Genomic DNA, 19,115 nt, shown 5'->3' on the forward strand with positions numbered 1-19,115 from the left:
TAGAATTCTGGCCTACTACTACTTACTATGTAAAGTGTTAGAACAGTGCCTGGTACATTATAAACACTATACATGCATTAGCTGTTATTATTATTACTATTACTATTATTATTATTATCTAAAAAATTCACAAAAATCTTAAAAATAGCAATGACAGTAATGACAAGGGTGTAGTGAAATGACACCTCCATGTAACATCAAAGAAATATAAGCTTCTTATTAGAAGCTTCTGGTGATCAATTTGGCAATGTGTATTGAAAGCCTAATATTTCTGCTTCTAGGAATTCATCCTAAGGACATAAACAGAGGTAAACACAAACATATAGGAAAGAAGACATTAGTTATAATATATTTATAATAATAAATACTTAAAAAGAAACAAAAATCTCCCTTTAAGGGTTCGATTAAATAATACTCAATATATATTGCTATTCAAGGGAATAATATGTAGCCTTAAAAATATAAAAACAAAAAACAAAAATACATGGTATGAAAATTTTTGAATGAGGAGGGGACACACTCATGTTAGAAGAGAAGGAATTAGAGGTTGCAAAATTGCCTTTGTAGTCTTATCCAATTTTAGTACAAACACCAAATGGATTCCTGCTTTTCTTTATCTCTCTTGAGCTGTGTTACAGTTAAACACCTATGGCACAGAAAGATGGGTATTAGCCTCCTCACATTGCTGTAGGTCAAAGAAGGTTCCTGCTGACCTCTTAGGGACCCCCTAGAGTGTGAGGTGGCCCTCTGTCAAGACAGGGTCACATGAAAAGGGAGAGAACATTCTCTGACACCACCTCTCTGGTCATGCCCATTTGCCAAAACAACGAGGGCATCCTGAACAAGAAGGCTTTGCATTACCTTCCCCACCCCCCCACCCCCCCCACCCCCCCACCCCCGCTTTTCTGTACTGCTGCCTTACCCAAGGCCTTAAATTGCAAAAGTATGGTCTTACTTACTCTCATTCCTAATGTATACTCCCCTTTATACTAAATTGGTTAAGTTACACTCTCAGCTTAGATTTTAGAGTAGGACTTTTGGTTGGTTTTATCTATAGTGAGAGTCATTCGAGAGTAAAAACTATATATTAAATGGGGTGAAGGGGGAAACAGAAGCTAACAATTATTAAGAGAGCACCTATAACTCTTTATAACACCATGAAATACCTACTATTAGTCCTGTTTTAGAGGTTAGAAAACTGAGGCCCAAAGGAGTTAATTAACTTGTCCAAAGGCATACTTCTAGGAAATGGTAAAAATTGGTGTTAAAGCCACTGGTTTCACACTTTTACCAAATTCCAATGATTCCTGGTGATTTCTGAGACCAGGTAGGTAAGTAGGTAGATAGATGGAGAACACACCAATTAAAAAGCTCCCTGGGGAGCGCCTGGGTGGCTCAGTCACCAAGTCAGTTGAGCATCAGGCTTCAGCACAGGTCATGATCTCATGATTTGTGAGTTTGAGCCCTGCGTTGGGCTCTATGCTGACAGCTCAGAGCCGGCAGCCTGCCTTGGATTCTGTGTCTCCCTCTCTCTCTGCCCCTCTACTGTTCACACTCTGTCTCTCTCTCAAAAATAAATAAAGATTAAAAAAAATTTTTTTTAAGCTCCCTGGGGTACCTGGGTGGCTCAGTTGGTTAAGCATACAATTCTCGATTTCAGCTCAGGTCATGATCTTACAGTTCATGAGATCAAAACCCTGCATCAGGGTTCTGGGGATACCCTACTGGGGATTCTCTCTCTCCTTATCTCTGCCCCTCCCTGCTCATGCTCTCTCTCTCAAAATAAATAAATAAACATTTTTTTAAAAAACCCCTAAGAATGTTAATGATTAGCCTAGTTTAAGACCTACTATATAGTACATATCACTGCTTCCCTATGCCTGAAAGCAAATTAGCCATATGCAATATGATTATACTGCAGATTAATTTTTTTCTCCTAAGCTTTTTTCAGCTCCAGCCTCTTAGACTCTTACTCTCAAATTAGCAGATACACTTTTAACTGGGGCATCTAGATATCACCACAAGTTCAGACTGAAAAAAACTTTCCCCTTGCTCTCTGAACCCAAAGACAGATACTCTAAAGTCCATGTTTAGAACTAGCATCTTTCTACAGAGCCAAAAACTGCGGACAGTTTCTTCTACCTATTACTATATAACACAAGTCTTGATAAAAGTCAATATCCAGGCCTCTGAAGATACCAACTGTCCATTTCTTCTTCAGGGATTCCCCCTACTCCATCCTTCCCAGATTCCTTCTCTGCAATCACCTTCATTTACTTTTAATTTGCATCCATCTTTAGCCCTAGCCATCTGCCCCACTTATGTTCTAGTTTTTTGCCAATCTATCTTTGGTAATCAACTCAAACCCATTGTTATATCTGAGCTATATAACAAGTATTCTTGCGGGGAACAAAAAAGAATGTAAGAAAATATATATGGTTAAGTTCTGTGTTCTTTTGAAATCAGTCTTTGAGTACTTCCTTGTCTTCTGGAATAATGTATTGTTCCAGTCTTATCTTGTGCTTTGCTTGTCACAGTCCCGGAATTGGCTATTTTTTCCAAATGGCTCTGGTTTCTTGGAAGATGGTATTTAGAAGTTAAGATCTGGCCCCTAGATGTGCTCATGGCTATTGGGATATCATTGCTCCTTGACCCTCTCTATAGGCAAAGCTAGAAGTACACACAAACACGAGCACACACACACACACACCTACCTCTATATTTATTTCTATTTCTATTTCTCCTTAAAAATTAGATAGGTAGGTAGGTAGGTAGATAGATAGATAGATAGATAGATAAAGAGAGAGAGAGAGAACATACCATGCCAACTGATATCTCCAAATGCAATACAACAGCATGAAGTTCATTCTCATTTTGTCCTTTTCTGCATTTGTAACTCCTTACTCTAACAATGAAAAACTCAGCCCCCATTACTCTTCATATTTTGTTATTTCATAAGCACTTTATATATACCCATCTCTCATCTCTGATACCATTCCTCCTCTACACAAACTCCTTCTTCGACCTACTTGGGTTCCAACATTCTACAGAATATATCTCCACCACTACCATATAAGTTCCAATATTTCATGTCAGACTAGACCCTTCTAAATAGACTTCTTCCACTCTGACTCCCCCCCTGGGTACCCCAGCCCACTGCATAGATGTGGCTCCTCTGGTTGGGTTTCAAAACCTCATGTCAGGCTGCCCTTCCATATATATTTACACTCTACTCCCCCTGCTTGAGTTCTAACACACTGCAGTGGATCACTCCCATTTATAGGTTCTCCTCCACAGCTTTGCTTGAGTTCTGACACCCACACAAGGCTGCCCCTCCACATGGATGCAGTCCTTATTTTGGTTGGTCTCTGACAGCACAGGTCAGCCCTCCCAAATGAATCCTTTCCTATTTGGGGGGATATTTCATCAGGGCAATGTGATACCCTGAGTCACTGCAGTTCCCTCCCTATTCCAGTGTAGAGACCAGTCTTGTTCTGCCCTTTCGAATGGCTTCAGGACTGATTGTTTAGGAAGGGAAGAGAAAGAAGAGGAAATTGGATACAGGAAACATTGCTGCTTTCCTAGGTAATGTACCTTAACACAAATTCTTGACTTTATTCCTACTACCATTTAAGTTTTCTATTGACAACTCGAAGGATTTCTGATATATAAATTAATTTATCCTATAAGCAGTCATACTCTTAAAGACCAGTCAACATTTTCTCAAGTCTTTGTATTCTAAGAAATTAAAATCTATAATCATCAAATTAATAAAGGTAATTACTTTTTAATGATCATAATTATAGGGATGTAACCAATGACAAAGAAAGCCATTTTTCCTTCCAGGGAGGGAAAATATCATACCACTCAAGAGTGTGAGCTCTGGAGCTAGAATATTAGATTTAAACCCAGCTCTGAGGCCTCTAGGAAGTTCCTTAACTTTTTTGTGCTTCAGTTTTCCCATCTGAAAATAGAGGACAAAAATGGTACTTCTTAGAGTCATGAGGACTATGCCAGATAATACACAAAAATTTCTTACAAGAGCATCTGACATTAAAAAAATATCATTAAAATACTACTTATTAATGTTACTATGAGGGTACTCCCAAATACTTGAAAATGTGCTCACAGACTCTGATTCTCAGACCCTGATTTGAAAAACAAGATATTAAAATGTAGACTCTGGGGCCCCCTGGGTGGCTCAGTTAAGCGTCCAGTTCTTGATTGGGGCTCAGGTCATGATCTCACAGTTCATAAGATCAAGCCCTGCATTGGACTCTGTGCTAACAGCGCAGAACCTGCTTGGGATTCTCTCCCTCTCTCTCTGTCCCTCCCCTGCTCAGGCACTTGAACGTACTTTCTCTCTCAATAAATAAACAAACATTAAAAGAAATGTAGACTCTGACACTTAGTTAACCGCTTGGCACTTATGTCATAATAAATCAGTGAGCACAAAGATAGGCACTAAAATTGTATGAATGGATTTAAGACTATATATTTACCTCTTCCTTAAAGACTGTGTTTGAAATAAAAACATGAAATATTTTAAATTCTCTTAGAGAACTTGTAAATCTCCTATTATATGTTGGTGATCTCTAGTGTGAGAATAACTCCTTAAAACATAATAATATATTTTCATTCTCTCTACAACTTGAGGTAGATTAAAAAGATTAAATAGCCCTCTAAGAATTTTAGTTTAGCTTAAATAGACAGGCTTTCTTTCAATTATTCTAAATAAGAATCACCTAGAACAAAAAAAAAAAAAAAAGAAAGGAAAGAAAAGAGAAGAAAGTTTATGTGTGATGGAATTCATGCTAATCAACTGCAGAACACGAGAAAAGTATGATACAGTTAATTGAGCTGATCCTAGATCAACTCCAGTTTTCAACCCTCATTCTCTTACAAGCGAGGTCATTACGCTTTCAAAAGCACTTATCCACATCTTCACAAACTAATTAAAGAAAAACTTCATTTATAAATAATTTCGCCAGAGTCACGTGTAGAGTGCTCTGTATGACTACTACCTTACGTATTTAGATTCATTCTGCTCTCTGACTCTATTATTTTCTCAAGATTTAAAATGTATTTCCAGGACAAGTTTCTCACATTTTCTAAACTCAGTGCAAAAGTTTATGTGGAAGAGTGAAGATGAAATATCCCGCTCTAAAAATGTGCTGGCACCTCCTTGGTCATAGTCAGATAATGTCATTGTCAAACCTTGACTCAGGCTAGGCTCTGTTGTGGCTCATGGAAAAGGAGCCTTAATTGTCCAGAAACAGAAAGGAAAGACTGTATTGTTCATTCTCATGCTTCAATATGCATGCGCTTCTTTAGTAATCAAGGTCATTTCTTAGCACTTATTTCAGAGAAAATTCTAGTTGTCTGCGGATTGAAGGTGTCCCACTTTATAAAAGAAGTTATTTTAAGAACTTTTACCCTATTTACATGCTGCTTGGGAGTACAGTGGATATAAAATAACCGCCTTTGTCCTTAAGTGAAAACCTTTCAAAAGCAGCAGGAAGATTTAATACAGCTATGGTGTGTGTACTCTTGAAACTTGCACATTATGTGGCTCACTTCCTCCCAGACAGAAAGCTGGAAGGGGAATCCCTGGGCAGGCAGTCTTCACTCAAGACAAGAGGATAGAAGGACTAAAAGGCATATGAAGTCCAAAGAACAGGAAATCTCAGCCAAACACACCAGGAGGAGAGTTAAGAAAGAAAGACAAGGCAGGGAGATCCAAGTTCACAATGAGGAAAATGATGCTGAAGCAAAGCAGATGGGGATAGAAACAGGAGGGTAAGAAAAGAGTGGTGGGATTGCACATTAATTGCTTAGAGCACAAGTTTTTCAAGCCCTTTCCTATAGTCGAACTCTTCTGTAAACAAAATTCCTTTTCCAAGATTGTAAACTTAAGGCCAAAGAAAGTTTGAAGTCAGTCTTTACCCGGTGACTAAAGTTCTGAAACATAAAAGTTTAACAGCTGTCATAAACCATGTTTCCCACTAAAAGAAACCAGTTTGCACTGAGTGTGTATGAAGCCAACATGCTGAGAGATGGAGGTAGTGAATTCTTTTGAGGCCCACAGTGAATCTTGCCCTTTCCTTGGCCTCATTCGTTCTCCCTTTGTTGGTATTCCTGAGCCAACATGTTGTTTTTTGTTTTGTTTTGGTTTTGGTTTTTGTTGTTGTTATTGTTGTTTTTGCCTAAGCTAGATTGCATTGTAACTAAGAATCCTGACAAGTACACTCAGGTGATACAAATGTTTGGCAGAAAGTACTTTACTGTGTGCAGAACCCTTCAGCATCTCCACAGAGCAACAAAGTTCTCCAGATCAGAAACTGAAAGTCACTGCCCCAAGTAATACCTATTATTTGAGACTTGTCTTCCTGGACAGAAATAGGTGTAATGTATGACTAGGGTCAAGGATGAACCCACACTACTTCATTCATTCATTCAACACATATTTATTGCATTCCTGTTATGTGCTAGGCACTGTGTACTAAGCATCTGGTCCACAATGGTGGACATGCTCCCTGCTTTCTTAGTACTTACTAATGGCCTGGTGTGCTCATGGGCAGTGAATTACAGAAGACAAGGCTCTCTCTGCTATTGATGGTGGTTACTCTTTCATAATAATGCAACAAAAATATTAGTATTCAAATGAATATTTGATATTTATCATGAACATTTAATGAAAAGATCAATATTATTTGCGAAATGCCTATATTACCAGTCCTAAGCCATAGTAGCTCAGCTTATAACTACCATCAAATCTCACAGAACATTTAATCAAAGTGACATAGATGAATTAAACATTTGCCACAGAGTAATGAGGCTTTATTTTATACTACTAGTTATTGAAATTGTTTTTGTTCCTTTCTAATGTTGAGAAAATCTTTCTTTACTCCAGAAAACATAAGTTAATTGCTAGCCCATATTGCTTTCCTTAGCACTTAATATTATTACTTAAGAATAGAAATGATTAAAGGATCCCCCTATTACAAACCAAGATCTTCTAAGGGTAACTAATCTTTAAATAGTAAAACAATTAAGTCCTAAGGTGAGATTTTTGGTGTAGAATCATGACATCAATTTGAAAAGTTTTTGCCACTATATTGAAGGACAAGGCTGGGCTTGCCAGGTTATGCAAGTATAGTTGTAATCATTTATCAGAAAATACTTTGGGGACTATGACCACACTAGAGACAAACAAAACCATTCAGGAATGCAGGTGACTGTTTCAAAGTTCCACAAAGTTTCCACAGTCACAGAGGCACAAGTGGAAGGTATGAGAGGATAAGACTTGGATGAGAACTTGCGCAATGGGGTGCACTTCTAAGGTAAAATCACAAGGAGAATCATCCCAAATTCTTTCCTTTCACTGGCAGTCTCTCTTTTCCCAGGAAGCGATGACCTCACCAGACATAGTCCCATTGCAGGGTCAAAATTTCGCTGATGTACTCAGACACAAATCTACTTCCTGCATCTGAGTCATCTGATTTTTTCATCTTGGTTTCTCACCTCTAGTGTAAGGTTGCACCAGTACCAGTTTAAAATAGAAGAAATGATTGAGGTCTCTTTGCAGGGCATTCACCATCCTGTACTGATTCTTCCACTGATTTATTCCCTCACTCAACATTTACTGAGTGTATACCATGTTCTGGTCACTGTAATAGATGCTAGGGCCACAAAGATGGGAAGACACAGGCTGTATCCTCTAACAGCTCTGAGATATGGTCTCTAAATGCATGCTAGTGCTAAGTTTTTCTAATCCATACTCTTAATAAAATTGTTATGTTCTGTCAATAATGGATATTTACCATTTGCAAATTCTTACAATTATGATAGGCGATTACTATTATTGTACTCCTTTCATCTAATATCTCAGGGCAAAATAAACCCTTAGGATAATGTTCCCAGATAGCAATTGTTGATGTAAATCTATAATTTAAATGATCTTAATAATTTAAATCTTCTTGAAAATACGGGAGGTGCAGGGTGCTTGGGTGGCTCAGTCAGGTAATCATCCAATTCTAGATTTTGGCTCAGGTCATGATCTTACAGTCCTTGGGTTTCAGCCCCATGTCGGGCTCTGCACTGACAGCAGAGACCCTGCTTAGGATTCTCTTTCTCCCCCTCTCTCTGCCTCTCCCCTATTCACCCTCTTTCTGTCAAAAATGAATAAACGTTAAAAAAAAATACAATCAGGTTGGTACCATTATTGTTTTTACCTATAATGCGTTTGCTCGCAGGGCCACTGCATATTACTGCATACCACAGGCCATCCTACTCCTTAGGAAGTCCTCACAGAGGTACAGAGGAGTCAGCACTGATATTTTCTTGTCATTTGTTGTACCTACATTATAAATATCATTAGGAATCCAGGGATTTTGTAGGAATGTGTTTAAGGCATTTGTCCATTAAAAAGGTTAGGTTTAAAAAAAATTTTTTTAACGTTTATTTCTGAGACAGAGAAAGAGCATGAGTGGGGGAGGGACAGACAGAGAGGGGGACACAGAATCCAAAGCAGGCTTCAGGCTCTGAGCTGTCAGCACAGAGCCCGACGCAGGGCTCGAACTCAGACAGCGAGATCATGACCTGAGCCGAAGACGGACACTCAACTGACTGAGCCACCCATGTGCCCCAGTTTTGGTTTTTTAAAAAAGCTAGCATAATCTGTAAGCTCTCGTAAAACCACATGAAAGTAATTATAACATTTCTGAATATGTTGCATATGAGAAAATGAGTGACAGCACACTTGGTATAATGGGGGAACTGAGTGAGGGTGCCAGGATGTATCCATGCATTAAAGATAAGACAAGTTTACTTTATTTCCTTATGTTTGAAATAAATATAAAAGGAAGATCTAACATTGCCTTCCTGCGCCTTCCTGCACGGAGTCAACCTGCACTCCACCTGGAAGAACACCCGTCTGCACCGTGCGGCAAAGATCCTGACATCCGAGGTACCAAAGCACGAAGGGCAGACAGCCTCATTTCGCTTGAGGTGGAAGGCCAAGGTGGAGAAAGGTAGGACTGGTGTCATGTAAGGTGAGCCTGAAAGAATATTAAGGTGGTTTCATCATGTATAGGGGGAGAGAAGGCCTTAGAAGACACAGCTATTAAAATCAAGGAGCACAAGAGCGGGACATGTTTGGAGGAGTACAGACAGGCAATTCTGTGTGGCTGCAGGTGAGGGGGCCAAGTGGGCAGCTTTATATATAGACAGAGAAATAACAGATGAGAAGAGGATTGGCAGCAATCTGCTGGTGCCAAGAACACTGATGGCTTCAATTTAGAAAAGGGCAGCCAAAATTAAATAGATGAGCTGATGAGAGAGCAGATCACAGAGGTGGATAGATTTTTAAAGAGAAATCATTGAGGAACATGTCATATTAAAAGACACAGCCATACAGCAGCTTTCTTGATAACTAAATAAATGGCTCTTATTTCCTTGAATATCACAGAGAGTAGGACCATAAAAGCCTTTCCTAGTACCAGATATCTGTGGGTTAGACAAATGGAATAATTACATAATAAATTTGATTTTAAAGGATGCCACGATCATTTTGCCTTTAATGGCCAAAGAGCTTTCTGAATTCTTAGCCCCCGATATTCCTCTTTGTAGCCTTGTTATTCTTCAAAATGTCTAAGGGACTCTGGGGACTGACCAGTGAGAGGTGTGTGGGTTCAAATAGCCAAGTGAGTCCTTGTCATTGAACTGTATCCTACTTACAATCACCATCTACCAGTTTTGCATTTATTTACAAAAAGCAAAGCTAACTATTCTACATTAATATATGCATACATTCAAACTACTCTTATGTGAAATTATCATATTACCTACCTTAAATATCTTACAATTTTATTTGTCAATTATGCTTCAACAAAGCTGGAAAAAAAATACTACTCTTCTATTCCTGGAAAATGCAAACTTTTGCAGAAAGACAATATACTATAGTTAAGGCAAAGCAACAATTTACTACTAACAAATGACCAGGAATTTCAGTTGAGGATCCCAGGTAGCATCTGAACCACAATAAAAGAATAAAAATATTTCATTACTAGTTTCCCAAATGGAAGAAGGGAGAAGAAAATAGAACTATTCTGGGATTGCCAAAAAGCACAAAGAGGATTCATGTTGCAAGGAAGCATGAGCAAATTCTACAAGGGTTGGCACACTAACCATTAAGGGGATGTTTTGGGCAAAGCTGACTAATAAATAACAGTCAGTCCTGAGGCTTAGCAGATGTCAGGGAACTCTTAGCATCAAGTCACCATGAATTCTTCCAACTCTTCGCACTCACTCTTGCTTGCAGGAAATAAGAAATCTGGGGAAACCCTACACTCCATAAGGCTCCAAGAAAGGGGAGAAAGAGAGAGAAAACCAACCAAAAAAGTCAGCTCTTTTGTTGCTTCCTTTCTTGTGCCCTATACCCCACCACGTCCCCTCTCATTAAAGTAATTCCAGATTTAGCTCATAAGCAGTAAAATTTGACCACCTTATTCTTACCACACATTGACAACTAAGAATTTTTTCACTTATTGTACTTCAATAATATAATTCCGTTGTTTGTTCTTCTTCTAAAAAGAGTTATCTTGGGGCGCCTGGGTGGCTCAGTCGGTTGGGCGGCCGACTTCGGCTCAGGTCATGATCTCGCGGTCCGTGAGTTCGAGCCCCGCGTCAGGCTCTGTGCTGACAGCTCAGAGCCTGGAGCCTGTTTCAGATTCTGTGTCTCCCTCTCTCTGACCCTCCCCCGTTCATGCTCTGTCTCTCTCTGTCTCAAAAATAAATAAACATTAAAAAAAAATTAAAAAGAGTTATCTTATTATAAAAAATTCAAACAATACATAAAGCGTCCATCATAATCCTATCCCTTGGAAAGAGCCATTTTGTGATTATTTCTTTGGCTTTGTTTTCTCCTTCATTATTCATTGGGTCTGTTCCTTCATCCGAACAACAAAAAAACAACCCAATTTTTAAAGATCATATTTTAATTTTAGAAATATAAAAGATGTTCAAAATCTATTCAAAGCAAAAACACTGCATTAAAAATATTTTTTTTAGTTGAGCATAGTTGACACAAAGCGTTACATTAATTTCTGGTGTACAACCTAGTGATTCAACTTCTCTATATGTTAGGTTGTGCTCACCCTAAGTGTCAAAATGCTGCATCTTTGTAACATAAATGTAATAGGATAAAAAGCACCAAGCAACAATATGGTCCATCTATTTGAGGGAATAGCTCTAGGCAAAAAGTAAAGTAGGCAACAAACTTGTGTGTCTACTTTCCTGCTTCTGGGGCAGCCAGAAGCATAGCCCTCACACTAGGGTCCTATCCCAAGTAACGCCACACAGTCCCTCCACCTGCACAGTGACCCATACATTAGAATGGTGCCTACTTCTCCCCTGCTGTCCTAGGAAAACCCCACATCTCAACTAGTTGTTTATTATCTCCTTAACTTCATGTTAACATGTCAACGAAAGAAAGGTTGCTTAAGCAGGGAGCTTCCCAGGAGTATGCTTGTTAACACAAAGGAATCTCTAAAGGCTAGAATTTCAAGGTGCATGATAAAGTGAAATGGAAGAATTTCCTGTAGTGTGCAGAGATAATTTTGATTCGAGGAACCATCCCCCACTGAAACCGAAAATCAGATGAAAAGGCTGTCCCTGCATACTTGAGTTCCAACATAACGCTCATCTGGTTGGGATATTACACTGTAAGGCAGGCAAGCTGAGCAGCAAGAGGAAGGGCTTGGAAATAGGTACACGTGGATTCTCACCCACACTGCTGCTGGCTGGAGGAACGCTTGTGGCAAGATGTTCATTGTTGCTGTTCTCGTTGAACTTTTCAGACCTCGTTTGTCACCTGTAAGCAGGGCTGCTTTGGAGATTAAAATGAATAAAAGAGCATGTATAAAGTGTTTGGCACACAGTAGGTACTTAAGAATAGGAGTTACCGCTCTTTGTTTTGTTTCTTTCAGTCTTTATACAATATAAAGACTGGGGTTTTCCCAGTCTTCTGTTAAGCGAAAGTTGATGGAATAGGCAAGGATGGTCCAACTACTGGCCAATGGGGGAACAATACATCTCTTACTGTACTGTCATCATTCACTGAAATGGTTAGAATGTTGCAAAAATTTTCCCTTGGGAAAGGTTACAAACCAGGCCAAATTTGGTCCCCAGACATAATTACTTTAGCCTTCACAGTGTTTAGTTTTTTTTTATTTGAGTTAGTTGCCAGCATTTAATAATCAGGACATATGACATAAAGTCTCTATTTCCATCTTTTTTTTAAAAAAATCACGTTTCAAAAGCTTATTCCCTAATGAAAACAAGTGCTTGAGTAAGGAGCAGCTAGCTTTTTTAGGGAGGACACACATTCTCCAGGAAGGCCCAGTCCTTGCCATGCCTTGCAGACAACAAGGAGGAAGAATGTCAACAGCCATTTATCATCCAGCTTGCCCTGTTGGCCTTGCTAACTCTAGGCTCTCCACACTAATGTTCATTTCTGGCCTAGTTCCCAGGGCATCTGAGTTAGTGACCTCTGCCACGAGAGCTGATGGACATATTCCATGATGCACAGAAGTATATTCAGGTTCCGAAATCTGATAATCTGGGTTTGAATACCGATTCTCCAGATTGCTGGTTTTGTGACCTCAGGCAAGTTACCTCCCAGAGACTTAGTGTCTTCAACTTTGCAAGAGAAAGTATAACTGGCTCATCTCACAGAACTCTTGTGAGGTTTAAATAATGTAATACTTACCAAGAACTTTTCGTCACAAATGGCCGTAACAAGGGGCAAAACTGTTAACTACCACTGTGACAACAATGACAAGGATGATGATGGTGATGGCTACTACTTACTACTACTATCACGATTACTGCTAGTAGTGGTACCACTACAATTAGTACTACTGTTTGTTGAGAAGGATAAACACACTTCTGGACTCTCTCCATTCACATTTCTTTTTTTATGCTTATTTATTTATTTTTGAGAGAAAGAGAGAGAGAGAGAGAGAGCATAAACGGGGGGTGGGGCGGACAGAGAAAGAGAAGAGACACAGAATCCAAAGCAGGCCCCAGGCTCTGAGCTGTCAGCACAGAGATCGACGCAGAGCTCGAACTCATAGACCACAGGATCATGACCTGAGCTGAATTCAGATGCTTAACCGACTGAGCCACCCAGATGCCCCTTCATTCACATTTCTGCTTTCTCAAACTGGAATCTGAAATTCACTTGGAAAGCCCTAGGGAACACGGAGCCTTTCGAAAGTGAGAAAGAGCAGTCTCTATCTGCACTGTGCATGATAGCAATGAAATTGGCTATGGGATGAAGTCAGAGAGCTTCTAATCTCAAAGGCAGTGAGACCACAGGCAAACCAGACTCATTAGCAAGCCCAGGTGAAAACGGCAAAAATCTGTTACAAAATCCCCGTAAGAAATATGTTTTAGATAAGCCAACCCGGCAGACAGAAGCAGAACAGGGAGGAAGTAGGACCTCTAAAGATTTGGGGGTAGAAAGTTTCAGAGCGGCAAGGGAAGTACCACAAATTGGCACTGATGCAGGAAAGACAAGCTTCTGTCTCTGGGGATGAGGTATTGGGGCAGAGCAAGGGAGGAGAGGGCAAGAATGCAGTGAGACAAAGACAAGACTAGAAGAAAAGGGAGATCACATAGATAGTGCAAATCCCACCATGTGTGACGGCACACAATCTGAAATGACTGCTCCTTAGGGCTTCCACAAAGTGGAGAAAAACAACAAGGCTGTGCACCTAATGTACCTAACAGCCTCAAGGCGGGACTTCCATCATCAGCACAACAACTAACATCCATCTTGTACAAAGTACTTTCATGTTTATCATTTGATCCCAGGCTAACTATATGAAGTAATATCCTCTTATTTTACAGATGAATAGCGAAGAAGAGATTAAGTCAATTGCTTAAAGGCACAAAACCAGTAAATGGTGAAGATTGCTAGAGCTTAATTCTTCTGAAACCAATTACTTTGCACTGCTTACTGCATCGTCTTATGAAATTGCATTTTGATCACCATGTGGTTTCCAGATCTGCTTTTTCTTTTATAATTTTCCTTATTTGCTTAAGGAAGTTTGTTTTACCGTTTGTTTGTTTTTTGTTTTAATGCAGATATACCTTGGTTGACTACAGAAAGGTCAAGAAAAAGATATGTCAAAGCCTGGGCCAACATAGCTAAAGAGATCAATTTCTCAGAGTGATTGGGTGGCTCAGTTGGTTAAGGGTCCAACTTTTGAGGTCATGATCTCATGGTGGTGAGATGGAGCCCTGCTTTAGGCTCCACACTGGGTGTAGAGCCTGCTTAAGATTCCCTCTCTCCCTCTCCCTCTGCCCTCCCCTGCTTGCGTTCTTTCTAAAAAATAAAAAATAAAAATAAAGAGATCAATTTCTCTAGGGTGCCAGATATGGGGTCACCAAAAGTCCCAGCTATATAAATCAGAGTAACCCAATTTCCCTACCACCCAGCCCCAGACCAATGGAGTTGGAGATTACAATGTAGTAACATTTCCATACAGGATTTATAGTAACTTCATCCAAAATACCTTTATTCTCCCAATGGATAAGTTAATCTTATATTATTCTAGTGGGAATGAAGGATTATAGACAAAAAGAGACTTTAAAAAGTTGTAGGAAAATGTAACTCAAAGGAATATTCTCTGCCAGGATTTAGAACTTGCCTGTTTATATGGTATAAGTTTGCCAAGGACTTTCCAGTTAATACTATGCTTTCAACAATGATTAGAAAGTAAAATGTACTATCTCAAACTGAAGTAATATTTTTTTTGCAGGTCATGTGATTTTGCTTTAAAAGATTTTTCCAGTGCTGAGAATAGAACATGTCTCTAAGGCCCCAGTCCAGTGAACTAAACAAAGTGGTTACTTCACTTTTAAACGGTCTGTTTTGAAATGAGCAAATCTTAACACTTCATCAAGCTAAGAAAAGAAACAAAAGGAAAGAAATAGTCTCTTGGGCCAGGAAAAGCTGAGATAGGTTTGAAGATGCGGAAGCTGAAGTTACCTGTAAGGTTGCCAGACTAAACTGAATCAATTGATTCCATTTTTTTTTAATCAAACAAAACTCACCACAAATCTATTGTCCATTTTTTCTGACCCGAAGTCTGCCTTTCAAAATTAGCTGAAATGCCTATTGAATCCAATGATACACAATCGATTGGCAGATGTTGACATTTTGTAAGATAGGGATTTACAAATCCAGTGCGGAAGTTTGTAAGACTGGGCTTTCAAACAAGGTATGCGTGTGCGCACAGGCACACGTACACACACATTCGCATGCCACGCATGCACACACCTTCTCTCCAGAAGGTACAGAATTGCTCATTTCAACCACTGAGGGAAAGCACCTGCAGCACATATAAACCATCTATTACATCACCCATTAAAGTGTATATTTTTGGAGCCACTGACCTTTATGTGAACTAAACAATAAGCTGTTCACAAACCTGACAGAGAGCAGCTTTTCCAAAGTAAAACAGTGAACCACTGTCCCTAATGCACCCATCAAACTAAACAATTAAATGCCATCTAGCACAAAATTTAAAAAGCCATTGTAACAAAACAGTGCCAAGATTATTGGTCCTGTCTCAAAAAAAAAAAAAAAAAATCGCTGTTTTCCTTTGGCATTTATTTAAACAAATAAAAATAAAAAGAACTAATTTATTTATCAGATGAATGCCCTGAATAAATTTAAATCCCAGCAACTCAAGCTGCCAAACTCACTTGGGCACTGGTGGCCACAGGCTGGTCCTAAAAACACAGTCTTAATAACAAACGGTTATTGTGTGGATCCAATAGGCCTGAATTCAAGTCCTAGTTCTTTGGTTACTACTTGCATGGCCTTGGGTAAATTACTTAACCTCTTAGCTTCCATTGTTTTTTATAATATAAGTATCAGAATACTAGTCACCTATTGGAAGTTATACTATATGCAGTTATAAATCAAATCATATATGAAGAGTTTAGCGCAGTGCCTGGTATGAAACAAATGCCCAAAAAGGTTAGCCATTATTACAAGTGAGAAATCTCATAGAGAACCATATAATTTCTCATCCAATCCGAGACACTTTTGAGGTTGAAAGGGGGCTCTCTTAGCAATATGATGGCAGGGATGGAAAGTCAATGTAATCATTGTGTAGCACAGTCTGGTAGCATAGAATACTCTAGAACGGGAGCAAGGTTTTAATGATAAGCAACATGAAATATAAAATTGTATTAGTAAAGGAGAATGCCTAGCTACCTAGCAATGAGAAGGAAAGACTCAAACTAATTAAAAATTTCCAGTTTTGCGCAACAACGTGGTCGGAGCTAGAGACTATAAGGCTAAGTGAAGTAAGTCAGTCAGAGAAAGAGAAACACCATATGATTTCACTCATATATGGAATTTTGAAACCAAACAAACAAGCAAAGGAAAAAAAGAGAGAGAGAAACCAAGAAACAGACTCTTTACAGAGAATAAATTGGGGGATGGGTGAAATAAGTGATGGGGATTAAGGCAAGTACCTGTCATGAAGAACATCAGGTGACATATGGAAGTGTTGAATCACTGTACTGTATACCTGAAACTAACATAACACTGTATGTTAACAATACTGGGGTTAAAATGAAAAACTTAATAAAAAAATTAAAATGAAAATGTCCAGTCTTGTAATCAGCTGATGACATGACCATACCAGGGGCAACTGTCAGTATAAATTTTTTTTTCTGTATTCTAAATTTAAACAGGTCAAACTCTTTTGCAATATCACTGTATACAACACTTTGAAATTAAGAGTTTTTAACATTTGCAGGTTACTTATTAGGTCTATATATACCTTCCCATGTGGTGTCTTCAGCATAGCTTTTACGCTAAAAATTAAACTCATTTTTAAATGGTGGAAAAAATAGCACAGCAATTATCCAAATAATCAAACCAGGAAGGCAGTAACCTGGACAGTGCACCAAAATATTTCAATCACTAGAGAAGACCAGCTTCCTCTCTGACATCCTTAAATCAAGCATTGGGCTTCTAGCAAATTAGCCAGTCCACTTGGAAGCTTCTAGGAGTGTAATCAATAAATGTTTACTTAAAATAACCTTGTTGATTTTGATAACCTTATGGAGATCTTGTGAATGTGTATGTAGATGATTTCATTAGTCTTCTTTGGCAAAGAAAAGGTAAGTTACCAACTGACAAATGAGTTAGTAGCAATATTAAGAGGGCATTATGGGAATTTGTATGGAACCACCAAAAGAATCTGAATAACCAAAGCAATTTTGAGAAAGAAAAACAAAGCTGGAGGCATCACAATCCCAGATTTCGTGTATACTACAAAGCTGTACTAACCCAAACAGTATGACACTGGCACAAAAATTGATACATATATCAATGGAACAGAATTGAGAGCCCAGAAGTAAACCCATGCTTATATAGTCAATTAATTTATAACAAAGAGGCAAGAATATACAATGGGGAAAAGAGAGGCTTTTCAACAAATGGTGTTAGGAAAAGTGGATAACAACTACATGCAAAAGAATAAAACTGGACCACTTTCTTACACCATGCACATAAATAAACTCAAAATGGAATAAAGACCTAAATGTGAGACCCAAGACCATACAAGTCTTAGAAGAGAACACAGGCAGTAATTTCTTTCACATCAGCCTTAGCAACATTTTTCTAGATACGTCTCTCAAAGCAAGGGAAACAAAACCAAAAATAAACTATTGGGACTATCCCAAAATAAAAAGCTTTTGCACAGCAAAGAAACCATCAGCAATCTACTGAGTAGGAGAAGACATCTGCAAATAATATATACAAGAAGGGATTAATTGCCAAAATACATAGAGAACTTTTATAACTTAGCACCAAAAGAACTAACGATAGGACTGTAAAAAATGGGCAGAGCATCTGAATAGACAGTTTTTCAAAGAAGACCTTCAGATAGCCAATAGACACATGAAAAGATGCTCAACATCACTCATTATCAGGGAAATGCAAATCAAATCAAAAACCACAATGAGATATCACCTTACACCAGTTAGAATGGCTAATATCAAAATGACAAGAAATAACAAGTGTTGGTGAGGATGTGGAGAAAAAGGAACTCTCTTGTACTCATGGAAATGTAATTGGTACAGCTACTGTGGAAAATAGTATGAAGGTTTGTCAAAAAATTAAAAATAGAAATACTACATGATTCAGTAATTGTATTACTGGGTATTTACACAAAGGAAATGAAAACACTAATTCATAAAGATATATGCACCTCTATGTTTATTGTAGTATTATTTACAATAAACAATATATGGAAGCAACCCAAGTGTCTATCAATAGATGAATGGATAAAGCAGATAAAGTATATATATATATATTATACACACACACACACACACACACACACACACACACACACTGGAATATTGCTTGGCCATATAAAAGGATGAGATCTCGTCATTTGCAATGATATGGATGGACCTAGAGAGTATTATACTAACTGAAATCAGTCAGACTGAGAAAAACAAATACCATATAATTTCACTTTTATGTGGAATCTAAAAAACAAAACAGGGATGCCTGACTGGTCCAGTTGGTAGAGCATTTGACTCTTGATCTCGGGGTTGTGAGTGTGAGTCCCATGTTGGGTATAGATATAATATAAGAAAAAAAAAGAAAATCTTTTAAAAACAAATAAGCAAACAAAAGGCAGAAACAGACCCATAAATACTTGATGGTTGCTGAGGGGGAGGATGGGCAAAATGGGTGAAGGGAAATGGGAGATAGAGGGTTCCAATTAGGGAATGAATATGCCATGGGAGTAAAAGGTACAGCATAGGGAATATAATCAGTGATTTTGTAAGTGTTCTATGGTGACAGAGGGTAGCTATGCTTACAGTGAGGTCAGCAAAACATATAGACGTGTCAAGTCACTATGGTGCACACTGAAACTAATGTAACATTGCATGTCAACTATACTTCAGTAAAAAAGAGAAAAACAAAAAAACATGTGAGGTGCTTTTCAAATTTAATAATTCTATATGACAAGTTAGTGTAAGATGTATCAGTATTTTAGGGGCACCTG

General features: G+C 38.5%; 1 protein-coding gene across 7 annotated transcripts in view; it reads right to left on the reverse strand.

Annotated features, from left to right (window-relative positions):
- Nucleotides 1–19,115, reverse strand: part of CCDC148 (coiled-coil domain containing 148) — a 276,911-nt gene that overhangs the window by 223,584 nt on the left and 34,212 nt on the right. The window contains exon 2 of one of the 7 annotated variants that reach the window (XM_042948863.1): nt 11,787–11,872. The exons of 5 other annotated variants lie outside the window; for them this stretch is intronic. The gene's annotated coding sequence lies outside the window, so the exon portion shown is untranslated. Of the gene's footprint in view, nt 1–11,786; nt 11,885–19,115 lie in introns of all 7 variants that reach the window. One more of the 7 variants, XM_042948862.1, reaches the window with a different exon arrangement.

Source organism: Panthera leo, chromosome C1 (assembly GCF_018350215.1).
Source record: "Panthera leo isolate Ple1 chromosome C1, P.leo_Ple1_pat1.1, whole genome shotgun sequence".
NCBI classification, from domain to species: Eukaryota; Metazoa; Chordata; class Mammalia; order Carnivora; family Felidae; genus Panthera; species Panthera leo.